Genomic DNA, 23,162 nt, shown 5'->3' with positions numbered 1-23,162 from the left:
CCCAAGGCGTTCCCATGTCAGTTGAGAGACATAGTCCCTCCAACGTGTCCTGGGTCTTCCTTTAGGTCTCCTCCTGGTTGGACGTGCCCGGAAAACCTCACCAGGGAGGCGTCCAGGGGGCATCCTGACTAGATGCTCGAGCCACCTCAACTGGCTCCTCTCGAAGTGGAGGAGCAGCGGTTCTACTCCGAGCCCCTCCCGGATGACCGAGCTTCTCACCCTGTCTCTTAGGGAGAGCCCAGCCACCCTGCAGAGAAAACTCATTCCAGCCGCTTGTATCCGTGATCTCGTTCTTTCGGTCACTACCCAAAGCTCATGACCATAGGTGAGGGTAGGAATGTAGATCGAGAGCTTCACCTTATGGCTCAGCTCTCTCTTCACCACAACAGACCGGTACAACGCCCGCATCACTGCAGACGCAGCACCAATCTGCCTATCGATCTCACCCTCCAGTTTTCCCTCACTCGTGAACAAGACCCCGAGATACTTAAACTCCTCCACTTGGGGCAGGACCTCATCCCTGACCCAGAGAAGGCATTCTACCCTAAACTGACTTAAGACCAAAAAGCCGGAGATCACGTTCTGATGAAGCCAACAGGACCACATCATCTGCTAAAAGCAGAGACCTGATCCTAAGGCCACCAAAACGGATCCCCATCAACACCTTGACTGCTCCTAGAAATCCTGTCCTTAACCCTCTGGCATCAATCCATGCCCCGGCTCATGATGGAGCGCTGGTCACATTGCTCCCATTATTATGCAAACAGGAAACCAGTTAGCATCATGGTTCTAGCTTGTTTCGACAAAGGAAGCTTAAAACTAAATACCAGTTGTCCTTTAACATGCTTATCCAAGTAAAAGTAAGACATTTTTGGTAAAGAATACATGTCAAGATGAAGATGGTTTAACACTTGGAGTCAGGAAGAAAAACAAGACCAAGCTCATCCTATAGGCTGAGATACAAACCACAGATCTAGGTGTTTCTGCAGAAGTCTATCAATTCCTGTATAGTTAGAACCGACAGAATTTGACAAGTTCTTTAGAGAAATAAGGACCATGAGAAAAAGGAAGGCCTTATTTGGGGCAATGGCTGCTACCTCCGTACAGAGGGATTTATGGACACGGAGTCGGAAACAGGAATGGTGGAGTTGTGATGTGAGGCGCTTCACTGACACGGAGTTCATCCACATTTTCAGGATGTCAAGACAAACATCTGAATATCTCTGTTGGCACCTTAGGCCAAGAAAGTTAGGACAGAGGTTAGGCACACATAAACTGTGGCTTCTGGTCATGACATCTTTGTAAATACATCTCAAGCAATTTCTCCTCCTAGAAAAATATAAGTCTAATAAATAAAATATGTATACAATGTATTAATTTGTATATATTTTAGTGGCTTACTAAACCTGATTCTGTCTTCTGCTGGACATTTTTGGAAGTGGCAGAAGAGACAGAAAGTGTGGAACTCCATTTTTAGCATAACAGCAATGTTGCATGAAAAATGCTTGAGCCTTGCATTGTTTACTACATCTGACCTTTTTGTTTTTACTCACACTCATAGTTTCATTCTGAGTGCAAAAATTGCTTCGCTACAAACATTTGTGGTTTTCACTAAAATATATATGTAAGTTTTTCTACTCAGATTTAGATTGGTGTGCCCTTTCAGGTTCAGTGGGCTGCTACAGTATGACAAAATGAAGAAATGACTCTAAATTCACATAGGTGAGGATGTGCATAAAAGAATGATACCAAATAAGGTATAAACAATATAATATAGAGTGAAATATAAAGATGAACACTAAAACTTGCCAAAACAGCTAATTAATTAAATGTGGACACACCTTCTCATTCAATGTGTTGTCTTTATCTTATGAACATTTACATGGGGAGATTCTCACTGAAGGCATCAAAACTATGAATGAATACTAGCAACAACACTAGCAACAATACTAGCAACAGCACTAGCAACAATACCAGCAACAATCCTAGCAACAATACTAGCACAATACAAGCAACAACACTAGCAGCAATACTAGCAACAATACTAGCAACAACAATAGCAAAAACACTAGCAACAATATTAGCAACAACACTAGCAACAGCATTAGCAGCAATACTAGCAAACACTAGCAACAACACTAGCACCAATACTAGAAACAACACTAGAAACAATACTAGCAACAACACTAGCAACAACACTAGCAATAATATTAGCAACAATACTAGCAACAATACTTGCAACAACACTAGCAACAACACTAGCAAAAAGACTAGCAACTATACTAGCAACAATACTAGCAATAATTTTAGCAACAACACAAGCAACAACCCTAGCAATAATATTAGCAACAATACTAGCAACAATACTAGCAACAACACTAGCAACAACATTAGCAACAACACTAGGAACAACACAAGAAACAACACTAGCAACAATACTAGCAACGATATTAGCAACAATAATAGCAACAATACTAGCAACACCACTAGCAACTAGCAACTATACTAGCAACAATACTAACAACACTAGCAACAATACTAGCAGCAATACTCGCAACAACATTAGCAACAACACTACCAGCAATACTAGCAAAAACACTAGCAACAATACTAGAAACAACACTAGCAACAATACTTGCAACAACACTAGCAAAAAGACTAGCAACTAGGGCTGCAACAACGAATCGATAAATTTGATGAAAATCGATTACTAAAAGCGTTGGCAACGAATTGCGTCATCGATTCGTTCTGTCACACAACTCTCCCAAAAGCGCCCCCCCCCCCCCCTTCCCGCCCGCCGTTGCGCGCAGAGCAAGTCAGATCAGTGCGAGGGAGAGCCGGCAGATCAGCGCGAGGGAGAGCCGGCAGATTAGCGTGAGGGAGAGCCAGCAGATCAGCGCAAGGTTCGCGCTGCTGCGAACCGGTTCCGCCCAAGGCCAGATTAACTGGGCAATTGCCCAGGGCCCACGAACTCTAAAGGGCCCAGGGCACGAGCACAATACTGTATCTATAATTTCCCGCTTTATGAGGACTATGGTGACCGTACGTTCCGTTTTCCCCGGACTTGTCTACTTTTCACTCTCTGTCCGGGCGTCCGGACTGCGGGTTCTCGTATTGAAGAAAATGTCCGGCTTTTCATCCAGGAGCAGGGATCGAATTATGGGGGAGCTGTATATCCTACACATCCAGGGGAGCCGGAAAAAAGTTTTCTATATTATATCATTTTTGGACTCTTTTGAGCAGAGAGCGGCACAGAGCATTGTTGCGCAGCGATCCAGGCAGCTGCTTCCAGCGCACGGTCCATTCTCAAAGTGGCGCAACCAAAAAACTATAATTAGCACAGGATCGTTCATGTCTGCACATGTTCTCTACTTTCTGTCTTATGTGTGCCTGAAGCGCGCTACTGCGGAGCTCATCACCTGCGCTGCGGTGATTTCACCTCACTGACGCATCGATAACGCACTCTGCGCTTTGCGGTCAGGAGATCCCTTTGATCTGCTCAAAAGTAACTGATGAGGTGAAAAGGTAAGAATCCAGGCAACAGATTTTCTGGAGAATTAAGAGGAGATGCAGGAAGATGAGAGACAGACAGGACAGGAAAATAGTTAAATAAAAACAAGAGAACCAAACGAAGTGTTGAAAAGTAAAATGTAGGTAGATTTATCTCCACTACACGTTTTTACCAGTAAAAAACAATAAGTTATACACATGTAGTATTTATACATCTGATACAATTCAGATCACCTTCAAAACTCAGTCACACACCCAGGGCCGTTTCAAGACATTTTGGGGCCAAGGCAAAATTACCTCCCACCCCCCATAACTGGGCTCCCCAGAAGCCTCTGTGTAATTCATACCCTGTCCAGTAGTGTTAGTTATACGGTGTTTATAAAAGCCCCTCAGACATTACTGACATGTTCTAATATTATCAGATGAAAAACTAAATTATCAGACATGCTGTCTCATCTGCTTCTTTTCTAAACTTGCAAAAAGTAACAAAACTATTTGAAAGCCACTATTTGTGGATTCTCTGAAAGTTTTCATGGAGTGTGGGACAACTTATTTTATCATTGATCCTATCGTCTAATCTCACAGCTGAAACAAGCATTCTTAATAATCTGTGCACAGGAAGCGTACCGATGCTGTAGTAAAACAAAAGGTATAATAATTTATTATTAATAAAACCTTGTTGCAGCACTAAAGCAGAAAAATGAGATTTTGCATTAAATATGCAAAATATTTACATATTGAAAATATATGTAACTCTCATATAAGCTCTTTTATTATTCATTCTTACATGCTACTCTTTTCATTATGGGATCATGTTATAATATAAAGGTCTCTCTGTGTTTCTCTCCTGCACAAGCTCTTAAAACAGCTGCAGGAACTCCAAAAGGGAGTGAGACATTGCAGTCTCTTCTTGTACCAGGTTACCAAGGATGTTTCTGCTTATCTTAAGAATTACAAGTTCTTGTGACATGTTAGATCCTGCCTAACAAGGCAATATATATATATATATTTACCTTATAAGCTCATTTTATTATCTATGCTATGGAAACTCGCTCAGATACTCAAGGCCTTCACACAAAGATTAATAGCTGTGTATCTTCTCCTGCACAAGAGAAGGGAGTGTGCACATTCCATCTCCACTCAGTGCCTCTCGGTACCAGTGAATGTATCTTCTCCTGTCATGAATATATCAGGATGTTCCTGGTAATCTCAAGGAAACTGTCCGCTAACAAGGCTGTTATTTTCACCTGTCATGATCATTGACGTATGTACATGGCAAACTGCGTATGTAACATTCCTGTAATCTTCAATAAAAATCAGCCGTTTTCAGTAGAACGGCGAGAGTCTGTCCGAAGCATCTGGCAAGAGCAGGTCGCGGGACTTGCTGCAGAGGCTCTCCCCCTCATGAGCGGTGAAACAGTGAATGGACTTCTGATCATTTGTCTCCTCGTTCTGTCAACTTAAAAGGTGTTTAACTCCATCTACTCCGTACCCGTGCTTGGTCTAACGGAAGAGAGACCAACAAATTTGGCGTCACGAACAGGATTTTTTCTTTTTGAAGAAAAAGGAGTTTTTGGAGGACAATTTGACCAACCGACCCAGTGAACGATCTTGGCACAGAACACCGCGGTGGAAAACAAGGTGAGCAGAACCTTATTTTCTAAAATCTGCTCATTGGATTTATCCAAAGCCTTTTGTGTCCGGAATCATAGTAGCTGTGGTCCTAAAATAATAGTTGGAGAAGAAAGTGGAGACAAGTGCAGAAAGAATAAGAGATTTTTTGTAATGATTTAATGGTGAAATGAAATGAGGATTTTTCTAATGGTATAATGAGTAAATGAGAAAAGGAAATAGTACAGATGAAGGGATGGTGACCCAGGGCTAATAGAATAGCCCTAAAGTTCCATTTCCAGGTCGTGGCTGACCACACTATTTGCTGACGAGCGGATAGAATATATAACGAGGTTATATAAAGCTTGGCTGGATCCATAGGTGTGGGAACCCTAAAAGTCCACAGGTCAAGGACCTGGTTTTATGTTAAGGGAAGGGGAGGCTAAAGAGAGCTCCCTGGATTTTAAGGTCAAGGACCTGGTTTTTGTGTTAAGGGAAGGGGAGGCTAAAGAGAGCTCCCTGGATTTTAAAGGTCAAGGACCTTTTGCATGAGATGAGAAAAATGTTCTGAGGTAACTGTTTTTGCATAAGATGATAAATGTTTTGACTGCTTCTGTGTGAAGAGAGCAGTGCTTTTGGCTATTTCTGCGTGCTTTTGGCTGTTTTTGCATAAAATGAGCAATGTTTAAATATGACAAGCAGCCCAGTTGAAGCCACGAGAAATAAGGTTTTATTGAGAAAGTCAGCGGAAGAGGCGATGAAGAAAAAAGGGGTAGATGTTAACAGTAGAGGTAACTGGAGAAAGATTTGGGAAGTGAAGGCTGCAGAATCGAGAGAAAAAAGGCACAGCTGTAGACAAGCTTCACTGTGTGTGTAAGCTGAGTTCAGCCTGTGTGTGTGAGGCGCAGCAAGAGGCTGCTTACGGCTCTGGATTGAAAGTGCAGCACTAGGAGAGTGCAGAATGCAGAGCAGAGTTTTGGGAGCTCCATGTGTGTGCGTGTGAGTGTACAGCGCTGGGTGTGTGTGTGAAGGCCTGATGCGGTACCAGAAAATAAATAAATAAGATAAATAAGAGCTTTAAAAAGTTGCAACTCGTATATGTAAATTACACTGCAGTGCTAAAATTAATGTTTGGAGCTACGCAAAATTCAAATTCTGCAACCCTGTTCTGATCAGTCTTTGAACAGAACACCATAAGTTAATAAATAAAAGGTTTTTAAAGTAACATATGCATATGTATGTGTGTATGTATGTATATGTGTATACATATATACATATGTAGTGTAGAAGCGTGATAATCATTTGTGTGTGGGGCAGCATGTGAGTGACCCCGATCTGGGGGTTAAGTGACCTGGAGATGAAAAAAGGGAAAAAACCACCAAGAAACGCAAGTAAGGATGTAAATGACAGCTTTATTTTAGAAATATAGTCATATAGCTGCTAAACAGTAAAATCAAAACAGATCTGCAGAAAATAAATATATAAACTATTCCTCAGAGCGCTCTCAAAAAAATTGCAATTGGATTTGCTCTAATGTTACATAAGGCCTGCTTAAAAGCATAGTAAGCATTAAATTCTGAAAATAACCAGTGCAGTGTTAAATAAATTCTGTGCTTAAAATATTATATATATATAGAGAGAGAATAAATAAGTGACGAACTGACTTACTTTAAAAAAAAAAAAAAAAAAAAAAGACTGTGACAAACAAAGAATGTCGTCTGTGCCATGTGAATGAGTGGATGCGTGTCTTCTTGCATGAGCTGCTTTCGCTGGATCTTCTGAATGACTCAGTTTTTAATAGAGGGAGCAGCTGCTTGAGAAACAGGGTGCGGTCCATGTTTTTGCTAGACGGTTATTTAGTTCGAGAGACTGTGGAAACAATAGAAAAAGAATTTATCGTTAGTGTGATGACAAGAAAATCCTTTAAAATACAAAAGTTGTATGGTTGTGGATATAAAGGAAGCATTTTGTCTGATTATGGGCCGTGAAGTCAGCTGGACTCCCTCGCTCTCACAGTTTTTCTGTGTAACATGCAGTTTTAAGCAATTTGTGACTTTAGAAAGGATATTTTTCGGTGTTTTGGACGTACCTTAAGGCTTCTGGTTAGGGTATTCAGGAGATCCTTCCTCTCGGACAGATCTAGTGAAAATGACTGGAGTTTCAGCCTGGGGACCTGACTCCACCCACTTTTACACACAGGAGTTCCGCAGTCTAAAAATAGCACAGGGTACTGCGAAAAGCAGCTCTGAACCTCTCAGGATCATCTTTATGAAAACCATAAAATTAACAAATAATCAGTAAGGAAATAAAATATTTGTTAAATCTTGCTATAAAACAAAATCCAATAATTGTCTTGCCTCAACTTTAAGAACCATTAACGTTAATGGCTGGATTTTGGGATGCTGAATAATGAAAAAACAGATAAACTAAGTATTATTTCCTGTAACCTGGCTAGAAACTGTACTAGGCTGTTTTGAGTTAAAAACTGGTAGTTATTTTCCCAAAATAAAATAGATAAATAAAAAATGAAAGGAGGGATCTTGCATTTGGGATAGATTGTGCTTAATGTTTAAAACCTGTGTAGAACTGATTTGATGATTCAGAACAAATTGTGCATAGGAAGTAGTTCAGATTTATTTTTGAGTCAATAAAGTCGACTAAATATTAGAAACCATCGTTGATTTTGATTTGTAAAAGAGAAAGTTCTGTCATTTCAACTCAATCAACATATTTAAGGAAAACGTTTGCTGTGCATTGTGGCGGGCATGAACTTTACTGGGTGGGCCTGTCACAACCAGCTGCAAAGAATGTTTGGGTCTGACTTCTATACAAAGAGAACCTGGAAGCCCTCACCAAAAACTGTGACTTATAACATCAAGACGGGGAGCACTACAAGATGGACAAAGAGGCAGAAAACTTATTTGCCCTGCTGCTGATGAAACAAAGTACAAAAGGGGGAGCATGTGTGCTAACATGTGAACTTCAATCAATGACGGTGGTCATCCTGGACTTACAAAGAGAGGCTCAAAAGAGACTGTTTCCTATGGTTACACCCAGTAAAAGAGTGCTTGCTGCAGTCAGGTAATGAACAAGGCTTTTTGGCAACAACCAGTTGAATTGATGAAATGTCAGAACTGTGGAAAATTTACTAAACTACTGTAGAACATAGTTAACTGAGAAAGTTAGCCTAAAAAAAAAGATAATAATAATATCAATAAATAAATAAATAATAGGATTAGTAACCTGGATTTCAGCCCAACTCACCATTGGACGTCAATATAATCTTTATTGTCCTAGGATTCTCAGCTGCAGCGGACATGCAGTAAAGCCTTATTTTCTTTTCAAAACGGAATACATCAGCGTCATCACTTATTTTCATTGGTTAAGGAAACGGTGTCTATTTATAAGTCTAGGAGAACGCTTTAGGCTTCAACAGTTCTCTCCTTCGAGCAAACATGCGCAAATTTCCGGATAGTTTATAGTAACGTTCCATCCCATTCCATTCATTGCATAAAAATAAACATTAAATGAATAATTTGGCATCCAGCTGACTAAATGATTCATGGAACATCTCATCCGAGACAACAGTGTTGTTTCAGCTCCGTTGAGTTTCCCAACAGATCTAGCCAAACCTAGCTGATCCTATATTTTTCTATCAGCTGTAAGTTCTAACGTAGAAAATAATGTCACAAAAATATTGAATAATTGTACCCCTCATTCGATAAAAATTATGTTCACATTTTTATCTTGTGAAATCTTTAACATAATATTTTTAAATGGCCTTTTTGACGACAATTGGCTAAAAAGTCTTTAAGATTATCATCACAGGATGGCATGATAAATAAGTAAATAACATAAATAAATAAATAGACAAAAATAAGAGAGAAAAAGCAAAATTAATTAAATGAAACGTAATAGTGATAAAACGTTAAATTGATCTAAAATCTGTCATTCAGCGCCACTGGAAAAAGGAAGAGGATAGGGGAGTATTTCTTAGCACAAATCACGTTATTGATTTAGCAATGCAGCTTAATTTCAGATGCTTTAAGGATGATACTAACTTGTGTTATAGATGGAGAAGTAGCACAGAAACACACTTCTAGATGTGGAGATAAGGAAAAAAACTGCTGATTACCAATACTATGCACAAACAAACCTGTAACTGCAGTTTCGTTATTTACAAATTAACCTTAAGTAGTGAATTAATTCTTAGGATTTCTTGTGCTAAGTGAGGTTCTTAAAAAAATAAAATAAAATAAAGAAGGTAAGAAAGACAAGTAGTTTAGGTAAGGGACAACCTGAACCTTTTTGGTTGAATTGATAGTAAAGTGATTGTCCTAATTTCTAATTGGAGAGATCACATCGCAACGTGAGTTTAGAACAGCAGTTATGGGAAGTTTTGTTGGATTAATTTGATTACACGCTTTAGGTCTTATTTTTTCTTTCCACTGATTTAGCGTTAGGTTAAGTATTTCACACTTTCGCTTCAGTCTGACATTTGCTTGGTGTGTGAGGGCACAGAGACGTGTATGGACCGTGTGTTTGACTGTGTTTGTCTTGTTTGTTTGTTTATTTATCTATATGGGCGTGGCTGAGCCTTGAGAAACATCAACAAAGCCATTGGGCTATTCTGAGTAAATTGACCAATTCAACTTCAGGATCCTGAAACAATTTGGCTATAACCTCTAATTGATGAAGGACATCTTAAGAATTCATTATACAAGGCTTCCTCTCCAGTGTTGCCGGAACTGTTATAAAACCCATGCATGGTTGTATATTTTAGTTTGATCATTTATACTCATTGAATTATTGTTGTTTGCTTTGTGTTTTAATTTCTTTGTAATTTTTTCCCTGTGACACAGGTGGAGATGCTGGTGGCAAAGTGGATCCCACTCATTTCTTTCTCCCACACACATTCTTACTCTCTCCCTCTCTCTGTGTGTGTATGTGCATGTGTATGTGTTTGTGTGTCTGTGTGTCCATGTCGTGATGTCACTATACCTTTAATTGCGCTTGCTGTTCGTAACTGTATGTGTCTGATGTTGAAGGTATCAGAGGCTAGGGTCAGTAAGAGCTAGGACATTTTTGTGCATAACCTTTAATCCCTAGGCGATCGGTTCGGGGAACTTCTGGTCCGGCCGGAGTGTGAATCTTCCTACCAACTATCTGCCAAAGCTCAATTGGACTGCACAAGTCGAGAAAGCCTTCATTGGACCAAAACTACACACACGAAGAGGCTTCGCCTTCGGTGCCAGGCGTCTGGGTCCTGCTAAAAGTCACCAAAAGGAAGTGGACGGAACCAAGGTGGACCGGGCCATACAGGATCACGGAGAGGACATCACACGCTGTCCGGCTGGACGGGAGGAGCCTAACCTGGAAGAGAAGCAGCCGACATCTGACCAACCAGAGAAAGGATCCAAAAAACCAGGAAGAGAAGTAGCTGACTACAGTAGCATGCCAAGCTGCCACCACATCCTGCAGGACGAGAATCTTGACATCATCACCCCCTGCAGCTGCCTGGAGCCAGTGAAAGGACCTCAACAGGGGGAAGAAGTAACCACCCTATGAACATTCTACAAGGGTTCTATTTAACACCCTCATTTATTTTACAAGGGTTATATTTTATACCCACTACTCATTTTATATTATTATTCATTTACCTGTTTAGTATTAGATATATGTTTACACTCATTGCATTCCCAAACTCAATTCTGAATGCACATATTGATCACCACTGCCATCTCTCCTCCACCTGCTGACCCAATTATCCAGATGCCCTTGTTACTAGCCAATCCTAACATCTATTTGGGAGGGGAACCCTCTGATGATAGTGATGACTCTCATGATGAAGAAGATGTTGTTAGAGTGTGAGAATATTGAGTGATTTCTGTAACAATCCCTTAAACTGTTTATTTCTATGAGTTTTTTGATTGTGTTGTTTTTATTTCTTTTGATCATTGATGTCCTAGGCATGCACACTCTATGCCAACAGGCGTTCGCCCCAAAATTGAGATATGACAAATGGGGGGACATGGGGGAATTTTCCCTATAAACATATGATAATTAGGGTTTTTCGCCCTCATATGGAGTTGCATGCGATCCATACATGTTGTAACATGTTCAGTTGAAAGTATGATCATGTTTTTTGTATTAGTTTACTGCTAGAAAGATGAGTAAATGTAATCTGATTGGTTGTTTGTATTGGTATTTTAAAACTTTGCTTATTGGATTCTTTTTGATGGAATTTGGTGTTATTGTTTTGATTTCTTATATCTTTATTGAACTCTTAAAAGAGTTCAAAAGGGGGATTGAAAATATATGTAACTCTCATATAAGCTCTTTTATTATTCATTCTTACATGCTACTCTTTTCATTATGGGATCATGTTATAATATAAAGGTCTCTCTGTGTTTCTCTCCTGCACAAGCTCTTAAAACAGCTGCAGGAACTCCAAAAGGGAGTGAGACATTGCAGTCTCTTCTTGTACCAGGTTACCAAGGATGTTTCTGCTTATCTTAAGAATTACAAGTTCTTGTGACATGTTAGATCCTGCCTAACAAGGCAATATATATATATATTTACCTTATAAGCTCATTTTATTATCTATGCTATGGAAACTCGCTCAGATACTCAAGGCCTTCACACAAAGATTAATAGCTGTGTATCTTCTCCTGCACAAGAGAAGGGAGTGTGCACATTCCATCTCCACTCAGTGCCTCTCGGTACCAGTGAATGTATCTTCTCCTGTCATGAATATATCAGGATGTTCCTGGTAATCTCAAGGAAACTGTCCGCTAACAAGGCTGTTATTTTCACCTGTCATGATCATTGACGTATGTACATGGCAAACTGCGTATGTAACATTCCTGTAATCTTCAATAAAAATCAGCCGTTTTCAGTAGAACGGCGAGAGTCTGTCCGAAGCATCTGGCAAGAGCAGGTCGCGGGACTTGCTGCAGAGGCTCTCCCCCTCATGAGCGGTGAAACAGTGAATGGACTTCTGATCATTTGTCTCCTCGTTCTGTCAACTTAAAAGGTGTTTAACTCCATCTACTCCGTACCCGTGCTTGGTCTAACGGAAGAGAGACCAACAATATGAATTGTTTTAGAGCCATTTTATTGGCAGAATCTGATATTAATGTAGTTCTTACAAAAATTGGGTCCCAACATGGTTTGTGTGGCGTTGCCATAGTGTGACGTCATAGGCACAGATCCCCTGTCTGGACTGACTGACCAATGAAGAGTGGGCCTCAAGTTAAGACCCTCTCCTCATTGGTCAGTCCACACGAGGTGGGTCAAAGGTTACTCTGGGCGGGTTACGTGTTGTCAGGCATTCAAGTATTGAGTATATTTACTGCATATTACAGTAAAATATTCTGTATGTGACCACATTATGGTGATCCTCGGGTCGTGATGATGGAGCTAGGGCTGTCGCGGTAACCGCAAAAATGAAATATCGCAATATGAAGAAGCCCACCGCGCTGCATCATGGGCCACCGCGATTACTGAACTTGGTTCAACTCAATGATGCATGTTGAGAAGGATGGCTGCACTGGTATAAAAACGAAACGTTACTTCGCTCCTTTGGGAGCACTTTGGTTTTCAGTACGTCAGCTGCTGCGCAGCCAGAGTCCTTGGCCGAGACAGAGCTGCCACCAGCGGCAAAAAAAAAAAAAAAAAAAAAAAAAAACGCTCGGAGACCTGCTGAAGTCCCGGACAAGCACTGCTTCTGCAACCGTCCCGAAGAGAGTTTGAGCCGAGCTGGAGCTCACTCGCTACCTGCAGGAGGAATGCATCCACCCTAAAGAAACCCCCCTGACATGGTGGAGCAACAACCGGGAGAGATTCCCTTTGCTTGCCAGAGTCGCACGCAAGTACGTGTGCGTTAGTGCAACGAGCGCACCATCCGAGAGGGTTTTCAGTGTTGCTGGAAATGTTGCCACCCCTCTCAGATCCTCTCTCAAACCGTGTATGGTTAACATGCTGGTTTTCCTTGTAGGTAACAAGGACGTGACCGAGCTATAAATCACCGTCATTCGTGTGTATGAAAGTGAAATGATAGTGCGCCCCCCCACCCCCCCCCCACCCGGCGCGCGCGCGCCCGGTACATGTAATTTTTTATGCTTGATTTTAAACAACTAAACAAAATGGGGACTTGTTTCTTATTTGTTAGATGCTGCAGCCAAATTTGCATTTATAAGTTTAACCTTCTCCTGAATTTTGTTGTTTTTAAGTTCAGTCGGATTCCGACTGTCGGAGAAACAAACGTTACTGCGATCTGTGTTGTTACTGCCCTTTGATCTGCATTCAGTTAAGTGTTATAAAAGAAGGCACGGTAATTTTTAACCTTTTTTAAATGTGTAAGCATTATGTTTAGATAGTACTGCAATAAAAAAAGGGCTGCAATAATATCGCACACCGCAATATTAAGCCACCCTGAATCACCGCAGGGGGAATTCCTCAACCGCGACAGCCCTAGATGGAGCCCTTGAATATTGCTGCCCAGGGTACAACAAAGTGTTAATCTGGCCCTGGTTCCGCCGTCACATTCCCGCAGAAACTGGTTGATCAGACCGGGGCCAGACTACTAGCATGTGGTTTTACAACCACAATGTCCTCGGAAGCAAAAACACTTTTAAAAGGGAGGGAGGAGTCCTAACTGTTGCTGCAGGCGTGTTGTGTGAGAGTGCAGTTATATACTGGTTAATATATTTTTGGGTTCAGTTGCTTTCATGTGGCCTAATGTGAGTCTATTTGGGATCATTGGAATGATCAGCAGCATTTCTTGATGTGACTTTATGGCAGTTGCCCAGAGCATCATCGCAAGGAGGATGGCATTCATTTACTTTTGTTTTATTTGGTATTTTTTCAGTCATTTTTGGAAATAGTGATCAATTTTGATTAATTCACAGCCAATGTTTAATTACATTTAAAAATTAGTTGTTTGACATCCCCAGTTATAATAAATGTCAAAAGATGAGATCAAACAAAACATATGAGAATTGCCCTTAAGCTGTTTAACTTGGAACAAGCATTTTAGGTCACAGATAGATGTAGCTTAGGGTCTCTGTCTATACACCTTATAAAACAATTTAGGTGATGGCATGTTGTTTTTCTGCTATTGAACTGTTTTCTAATAATGTTGTGTTAAATAAAGTGAAGGAAGGAGAGAAATAACGTTTCCCTAGCAGTTTTAAAAATTTCCCCATGTAATCCGGTTAATCGATTAATCGTGTCGAGACCCCATCCGATTAATCGATTATCCAAATAATCGTTTGTTGCAGCCCTACTAGCAACTATACTAGCAACAATACTAGCAACAACACTAGCAATAATATTAGCAACAATACTAGCAATAATACTAGCAACAATACTAGCAAAATACTAGCAACAAGACTAGAACTATACTAGCAACAATGCTAGCACAACACTAGCAACAACACTACCAACAACACTAGCAACACTAGGAACGTTACTAGCAACTACACTAGTAACAAATACTAGCAAACAACACTAGCAACAACACTAGCAACAATATTAGCAACCATACTAGCAACAATACTAGCAGCAATACTAGCAACAACACTAGCAACAATATTAGCAACACTAGGAACGATACTAGCAACTACACTAGCAACAATACTAGCAACAACACTAGCAACAATATTAGCAACAATACTAGCAACAATACTAGCAGCAATACTAGCAACAACACTAGCCACAACACTAGCAACTGTACTAGCAACAATACTAGCAACAACACTAGCAACTATACTAGCAACAATACTAGCAACAACACTAGCAACAACACTAGCAACAGCAGCCACCTTGTTGTACGTGTTGGAGTTACATATGAGGAACACAGTTCTTCTGGAGGAGAGGATTTGGTTTTTCTGTAATGATTTATGACTGAAGTCCCTAACAATATGAACCTAGTTTATATTTATATAGATGTTAAAGTCTAGTTATACTGATTTCTACATTTTTAGGCCGAGTCTGGTCAATACCTTTAAGCCGCAAGGAGGTTGCATCTGTTCGGAGGACATTCCTTTAAGCCTCAGCAGCCTTCCTGTCTTTCTCAGGCAGTTCATTCAGCTACAGAAAGTGACTGCGGGAAGTTGTCTCCCTAGGCATGTTGTGTTCTGTATTAGTTTGTGGGTGAGTCTGTCGAGGCACACAAAGACTTTACACAACAACACGGCTCAGTGGAAAGCCTGAGCCGAGAGACAGAACTGAAGTCCCAGCCTGAACACAGACTAGTGTCACAGCCCAACACAAAAAAACAAGAAATCCAGCAACATGGGGCTGTCACTAAATGTCCTTCTGCTGCTAGTGTGGGACATGTGTTTACAGTTGTGGACAAAATGGTCCAGTGGGACGGCACACGGATCATAAACACAGAACAAGACAATACAAAGGAAGGATCAAGGAAGCGATAGGAATGAGGACACATGGACACAAAACCATTAACAGAGACAGTGGAGTATCCATATTGGATCAGGCATGGGACAGTGTCATCAGCGAGGAGGAAGCAGGCAGCAGAGGGCGCCAGCGTCCTCTGCTGCCTGCGGGTAAACGCATAAACCATCACCGGAGATGGATGATGACAGCTAGAAGACAGATGAGAAATAACTTAAATCTGAAAAAAGTTGTGTTAGATAACAATTCTATGAAATTCAACCAATGAAAGTCAGACATTGCTTTTCAACCATGCTTCAACAGAATGATTAAAAATAAACTTCTGGTACATGATGGACCCCCAGAAAAGATGGCCTAGATAATTAACCCAACACAGCGTGTCCCCAAGGATGAGCTCATCCTGTCATCGGTGGCATGAGATTAAAGATCAGCAGCGACAAGTTCATGAACCGATACTTACAAATGCCCGGTCTGAACCCCGTCGGAGGAAGGAAGAGCCTCATCGGGATGAATGCAGAATGTGAATGGAGGAGGAGGAGGAGCTGCACAAGGAGAGAGGAAACAGACAGTGTTTATGATGACAGTCAAAACATAACAAATAGGGGGGGGGGGGGGGGGAATCAACCCGAGAGGAAAACTAATATAAGCTGCACCATATTAAGGAATTTATCAGTTTCCTCATGCAGGTGAACCCTAACAATGAGAATGTGGAGCAGAAGGTAATCCGTTGTTGTCAAAGCAAACGGAGTACACATGTATCATCATACCTGTGCAGAGGTCCAGCATATGTTTACAACCCTTCTTCAGCTGATTTCACGTAATAATCTAATAGTCTGACCTTTAGGACGTGGGGTTTGTAAGCCATCATCTTCACAATTATAACAAATAAAGGGAACGAGGCTCTCTCATTGATTACTTTGGCCTTTTATTACTCTCATAAATGAACTTTTGCTCCAGGTTTTCAAGTTTCCCATCTCACCTGTACTGTGCAGGTTGGGTTAGGGTTGCCACTAGGGTTGGCCATTGAGCATCGATTGGAACCGGTTACAACTGTTAGTTTTTCCCAGAATCGTTCAAAGTTTTTCATTTCGATTCCTAGTATGTCGACCGGAAGAGGAATCCGCAGCCGAGCTCCGAGAAAAATAAACGTGATCTGCAAATTGTGATCAGCACTTTTCAGAGCTGATCACACCAGCTGTCTGTGTGCAGCACAGAGTCCCCCGAAACGAGGAATCAGAATCGGAATAGTTCAAAATCAAAAGACGCCCAACCCTAGTTGCCACTGTCAATCAGCTCAATAACGAGTCTGGACAGAGAACCCAAACATAGACTATAATCTGATGAGCCAGTGGAGGAACTCATCGGGGTTTTCATCATCTTTCCTTCTGTGGCTACGGCTCACAGAGAAGATGAGGCTGTCCACATTACCCATGAGCATTTTAAAGTGATGATGGGAAAACCAGTTCTTGACAGCTAGAGCTACTAGCTGAAACATGTCAGGTCAACTTTTACTAAACTGGGTAAGAAAAGAAGTAAAAATGGATTACGGACAAAAACACAGTACGAACACACAGAGTGGAAAAAACCATAACAAAAATAAAATACCAAACTGACCCTGTGGAAAAGTTTACACACCCCAGTGAGTTTGGCCCAAAGCACGTGTCAGACACGAGGCCCGCAGGCCACATTGATGTGGCGGTCCGGATGTGGCCCGCGAGAGTTTCAAGTGTCTTAAAATAGGTCTATGCCGCGTCAAAGCCTACATTCACTATAAACTACATTTCCCTCAATGCATGGCGACTGTTGCCAGTGCAGTGACAGTATTTCGCCAGTAGGTCGCAGTGTATCCACATCCGTGTTTAATTAATGTAACAAGTGAAAAAAAAACTGTCCACACATGATCCCAACATGTCCAGGAAGAGAAGGATCGATGCAGGAGGAATGTGTTTCACCAAAGACGGAACATGATGATGCTTCAAGGAGAAAAACCGGTCTTTAAAGTCGTTAGAATCCATGCTACTAGCATCAGCAGCATTACCTCCTCTGCCTCGGACAAACTGAGAACTCCTCTTACTCAGCGAGTTTACTCAGAAATCAGCTGACTCTGAAGCCCAGAAACTGAGATTTTAACAGCTCAGTAATCTGTTCTCCACCGACATAGAAAGCTCACCACCAACTTCCAGACAGATGATTTAACTCCAGTGTAGCGACACACTCCATCAGTCTGACTCTGTAGCCCCTGCAGCGTTCATCTCTCCTCCCGACACGCTGACTAACAGCGTGGTCTAGCTGCTCAGATGCTCTCCATGTTCAGCAGCACTTATCTCTGTGAGCAGCTGTTGTCTGTGATGAAGATGAACAGAACAACACAGCTCTTCCTCAGCTCAGAGCCCACCCCACGGGTACAGGTGTGTGGCTGGAACAGTTGAGCATTGCAGGAAATCAGAGTTAATAGCTGAGGTACTTTCATTTAAGAGAATTACTATTTTTTATTTATGTTGTTGGCTTGTGAAAAAAGATTTAACCTATTTTAAACAGGAAAGATTACAGATAGAATAGAATAGAATAGAATAGAATATTCCTTTATTGTCCCTCAGTGGGGAAAGCTTGGCATCACAGCAGCAACAACAATCATTACAGGAGCAAAAATGGAGAATAGAAAATAGGAATAAACAAGAAAATATAAAATAGAAATACTTAAAAGATTCAGCAGATAAAAAATAAAAGATTGCTAAATTTTTACAAATTTTAAGGAATAAATGAAATACAAAACTGAAGCATAATAAGTAACGAACACCACTGACTGGTTTTATTTAAAATCTGGGTATGGATCCCATTTCCGCATTCCTGTGGCAACCTGTCCCCCAATTTTATTTGCACCAATGACATTCCACGCAAACACACATTTAGGGCCTTGGGAGTGAGCACACTCAACGGCATTTGGCAAGGGGATCTTTCAGCCTCATCCCGAGTGCCGGTGCCCACTTCCAATTTTAAGCTGCACTTAGACAGAGAGGGCTGTGGGTGGAAGTGGGGTTGTGTGGTTACATCAGCTGGCGTAGGCCAGATGATGCCTGCAGTGCCTGCTCACCACAGCCATGGAATACACCTCATCAACATGCACTAACACTGTATTGGAGCAGGCGGAGGGAGACTAGGGGTCTTAGCACACCTCTGTTGTCGCTTGGCTTCCCAGGGCTGGAGGCTAGGAGGTGGGAGCTGGCCATCATATTGGGGTCTGGGGTGGTGGGATGCTTTGCTCAGCATTGGGCGGGGGTGCCTGCTCATCAGCACCCCAGCAGCAAGGGGTGAACTCTGGGAACCGGTGATGGTTGTACCCTTTGTGTGGCAATACCGGGACCAGAGTGAATAGGGTGTGTATGGGGAGCGTGAGTGGGTGTCTAGCATTCATTTCTGCGAGTCTTAGGTTGTATGTGTGTTTGAGCATGAGGGAAGGAGTGTGTGACTGTGTCTGAGCATGGCTGTCTATGTCAGGTGGGGTCTTGGACTCCTCCCCTCTCCTGGGACTTCTTGAGCTACTACACATCTTCGTCTATCCTCCCCCTATCACACTTGGTGTGGAGTGTGGTGCCTTGGTCTGCCTGAATGTTCTCGGCTCCCGGGTCAGGGGTTTGAGATTTTTGGAGTCTGCCTGATTAATCCGGGTGGCTGCCTGGTGGGATCTGAGTCCCTGAGCTCTGTTGGGTCCCCGGCGGGGCTGGTCGCCCCTGGGTACCGGGTCGCTGGGTTCCGGGCTCGGCCAGGCTTGGGGTTGGGAGGCTGCGGGCAGGCCTGTGGGCTTGCCGCTGATATCTCCCGGGACTCTGCCAGCTGCTGGATTTGGCCTCACGGGGCAATCCTCTGTGCCTCTTGAGGGGGGCAAGGGCTTTCCTGGTTGCAGTCTCCCTGGGGTCCCTGTGCTCTGGGTCAGCTCCTGGATCTCTGGGCCTTGGAGCTCCCTCCATCTCATACAAATCTTTGGGGGCAGATCTGTGGCCCCTCACTCTCTCTTTTGCATGCTCCTATAGAGAAACCTTACATATACAAGCACGTGTACACACAGGTACTCACGTGGTGCTCTCAAAAGTATGGACGTTGGCATTTTAAACACGTCATAAGGCTGTGGTTGGCACTAGATGCACTGTGAGTTATTATCGTGTGATTGTTCAGTAAAACAATGTTGATTTTATATTTCCTCATCAGGTTGACGCAGTGATAGTTTGCTCTTGTTGTATTGTTGTGCGTTGTTTTTCTATTTCTGCAGGTCTAGAAGCAGACTCTTGTTCATCATTGATTGTTTATTTTCGTTGAGTTACTGTTGTCTTTCCATCAGCTCGAACCAGCCTGGCCATGACCTCTGGCATCAACCAGACATTTTCGCCCACAGCTCACTGGATGTTTTCCCTTTACTGGAACATTCTCTGTAAACCCTAGAGATGGTTGTGAATGACAATCCCAGAAGATCAGCAGATTCTAAAATACTCAGACCAGCCCGTCTGGCACCAACAACCATGCCACAAAGTGACTTAAATCCCGTTCTTCCTCATTCTGAAGCTCGGTTTGAACTGCAGCGCATCGTGTTGACCATGTCAACATGCCTAAATGCACTGAGCTGCCAACATGTGATTGGCTGATTAGTTATTGCGTTAATGTGCAGTTGGACAGGTGTACCCAATAAAATGGCTAGTGACTGTATTTACAACACTATTATACATCATTCTAAAGCAGCTTACCTTTTCCTAAGACTTGGCTTGTAATTCCCAAGAGTCTTCAGAACTTCCTGTGGCCATTAGAGCCTAATAGTCTAGAGCAGAAGAAAAAAGAGCTGCTTGTGACAAGAGAAGCATTACAAGTGTGTCTCCAGATTAGCTCTGAAATGCCTGAGCCAGAGGAAGGCATCATGTCATAAAATATTCAGAAGAGAGGAAAACATGATAGCTTGACCACAGACCAGAACCAGGAGTGATGAGAGGGAAAAAACAGTGATGTTAATGGTTTACCATAAAACTCTGACCTTTAAGGACCCACACATGGAGAACAGCTCATTTACCATTACTTAACAGGGCCGCCATGTTTGGCTGCCCTCAGAGAAGATGAGGGGGGGTGAGGAGTCGAGTGAAAGTTATAGGACAACAGAAGAAAGCCGGCCAGTTTATAATGGATTCAGCTCGAAAATATGCAGGTCTGGATCACAGTTTTTTGTTCAGGGGATATGGGGAAGTATTCTAAATATTTAGATTACAGTACCAGGATTAGGCAAAGTAACGAGCACGTTACAAAATACGTTTTAAAGCAGGTTTTCAGAATTCTGCAACTAAATTCTTTTACAAAGTATTCTCCGAAACACTGCAGGGGAACATCAGAGAGAGGTCCAGAGTCTGGGGGCCACAGCAGCAGATGATCTGTCACCTTTGACCTTTAGCGTGGTGCTGCACAACCAGTAGGCTTTGGTCACTGGACCTCAGAGACCTGCTGGGGGCGTAGGGACTGAGAAGATCACCAATGAATGATGGTGTTTGTCCATGTAAGGCTGTAAAGACCAGAACCAGGATCTTGAAATGAACCCTGAAGTTGACTGGCACCCAATGAAGCTGGAGGAGAAGCGGGATGATGAGCGTGTGTTTGGAGGACTTGGTCAGAAGCCGAGCACAGGCATTCTGAACCACCTGTAGACGATTCAAGGAGGTTCTGCTCAGACACGTGAAAAGAGAGTTGCAGTAGTCTTAAGCGTGAGGAGATGAAGGTGTGGAGAACTGTCTCAAGTTCAGAGCGGGACAGAATGGGACTCAGCTTTGCAATGTTCCTGAGATGGAAGAAGGAAGAGCGAACAAGAGAACCGACATAAGAATCCAGGGTGAGAGGTGGGTCAAAGGTCACGCTAAGATAGGGCTGCACAAAATATCGAAAAATTATCGTCATCACGATAACAGGACGTGCGATAGGCCCATCGCAAAGCACGTCAAAAATGGCGATAAATGTTTGGTTCAAACATTTCCATCCGTGTCATACATCAGCTTTTTGTAAACCAGCTCTGTTTTTTACACGGAAGTATTATTTGACCAATCAAATGTAGCCCTTCTAATATGCGGCCAATCAGATGGGTCCGTTCACGTAATACGCCTGCCCCCTACGTAGACCCTTACCCCAAAATTCCACAATCTCCGCTCGCTTCCCTTGTTCGTCATGCTGGCTCAGATTAACGAACGCACTTTGTGCTGAGGTTTCTGGAATCAGCGTTGCTTTCAAACGTGAACGTGAGTCCGCTTGGTGTCGTTAAGCAGCTGATAATAACCGGGCTGACTCCGACACGTGCCGATGAACCAACCCACCGTTAGCCCCAGGCACCGGTTAGCTTCCAGCTAAAAGGCTACAGCACTCTCCTCCCAAGAGGGCCTGGAAAAGTTCCCCCACACATCAAAGTGATTTTTCATTTATGAGCTTTTACAACCTTGTTAATCAGGATGGTTGATAAATATACAATAATTAACAAGAGTCTGCTTCTAGACCTGCAGAAAGAGAAGGAATAGAAAGAAAAAAAAAGGGAAACACAACAATACATCAGGAGCAAGCTATCACTGCGTCAACCTGATGATGAAATATAAAATCAACATTGTTTAACTGAACAATCACACGATAATAAATCACAGTGCATTAAGTGCCCACCATAGCCTTAAGACATGTGTTGAACGTGCCCAAGCCCATACTTTTGAGAGCATCATGTGAGCACCTGTGTGTGTACACGCGCTTGTTTATGTAAGGTTTCTCTATAGGAGCGTCCAACAGAGTGTGAGGGACCACAGATCCACCCCCCAAAGATGCGTAGGAGACGGGGGGAGCTCCAAGTCCTAGAGATCCAGGCGCTGCCCCAGAACACAGGAACCCTAAGGAGACTGCAACCAGAAAGGCCCCCGCCCCCTTCGAGAGGCACAGAGGATCGCCCCGGGGGGCCACAGCCAGCAGAGTCCCGGGAGATATCAGCGGGAAGCCCACAGGCCCGCCCACAGTCTCCCACCCCCTACCCACACCAAGACTTCTGACAGAGGGTTTGGTGTGAGAAGCAAGCTGACCAAGAGTCTCTGACTTTGGGAACCAGACTGTCTGACCCTAAAGCCTGAGTTATGCTTCTCTGTCAGCTCCAAAAGGGAGAGACACGCACACACGGACGGAGATGATTTGCCCTCATACTTCTCCGTCTCCTGGGGAGTGTTGCAAAGCTGTTCCTCGCCAGGTCAACAGAGGGCGTAGCGCTGTTCTGTGGTATCTTGTCATGTATCCGGTCCAAGATAGTGTGTTTATATTGTGTGTGTGTTTTTTTTTTGTATATAAGAGATTTTTTAACACGGACAAATTTGTCTCTCATCCTCCTCCACCTCTTCATGCGCTTGCCACCTCTAACCCACGTTTCCTGCCATTTCTGTCCACAAATAAAACGCTTGCTGTGTATCTTTTCACTCCTCCAGTCACGGGAACTAACCCTAACCCTAACCCCCCAGTCACGGGGGATTAAATGTTCATGTTTTTAGAGTTTTTTCGCGAGGTATTCTTCAAGCTTCTCCGTGGTAGACATCCTTGGCTCTCTTTATGTTTTTGAGGGCGCAAAGGTGGCGGTGTAGACGACAGCG

The 23,162-nt window shown here is 42.7% G+C and overlaps 1 protein-coding gene across 3 annotated transcripts in view; it reads right to left on the bottom strand.

Moving 5' to 3' along the window:
• The window catches only part of peak1 (pseudopodium-enriched atypical kinase 1), a 103,333-nt gene that overhangs the window by 39,600 nt on the left and 40,571 nt on the right, over positions 1-23,162 (bottom strand). For 2 of the 3 annotated variants that reach the window (XM_054743105.2, XM_054743103.2), the window contains exon 2: positions 16,001-16,082. The gene's annotated coding sequence lies outside the window, so the exon portion shown is untranslated. Of the gene's footprint in view, positions 1-16,000; positions 16,083-20,273; positions 20,345-23,162 lie in introns of all 3 variants that reach the window. The other variant, XM_015952171.3, reaches the window with a different exon arrangement.

Source organism: Nothobranchius furzeri, chromosome 14 (assembly GCF_043380555.1).
Source record: "Nothobranchius furzeri strain GRZ-AD chromosome 14, NfurGRZ-RIMD1, whole genome shotgun sequence".
Classification (NCBI taxonomy): domain Eukaryota; kingdom Metazoa; phylum Chordata; class Actinopteri; order Cyprinodontiformes; family Nothobranchiidae; genus Nothobranchius; species Nothobranchius furzeri.
Note: the sequence above shows the minus strand (reverse complement) of the source record. Positions and strands in the feature narration are given on the sequence as shown.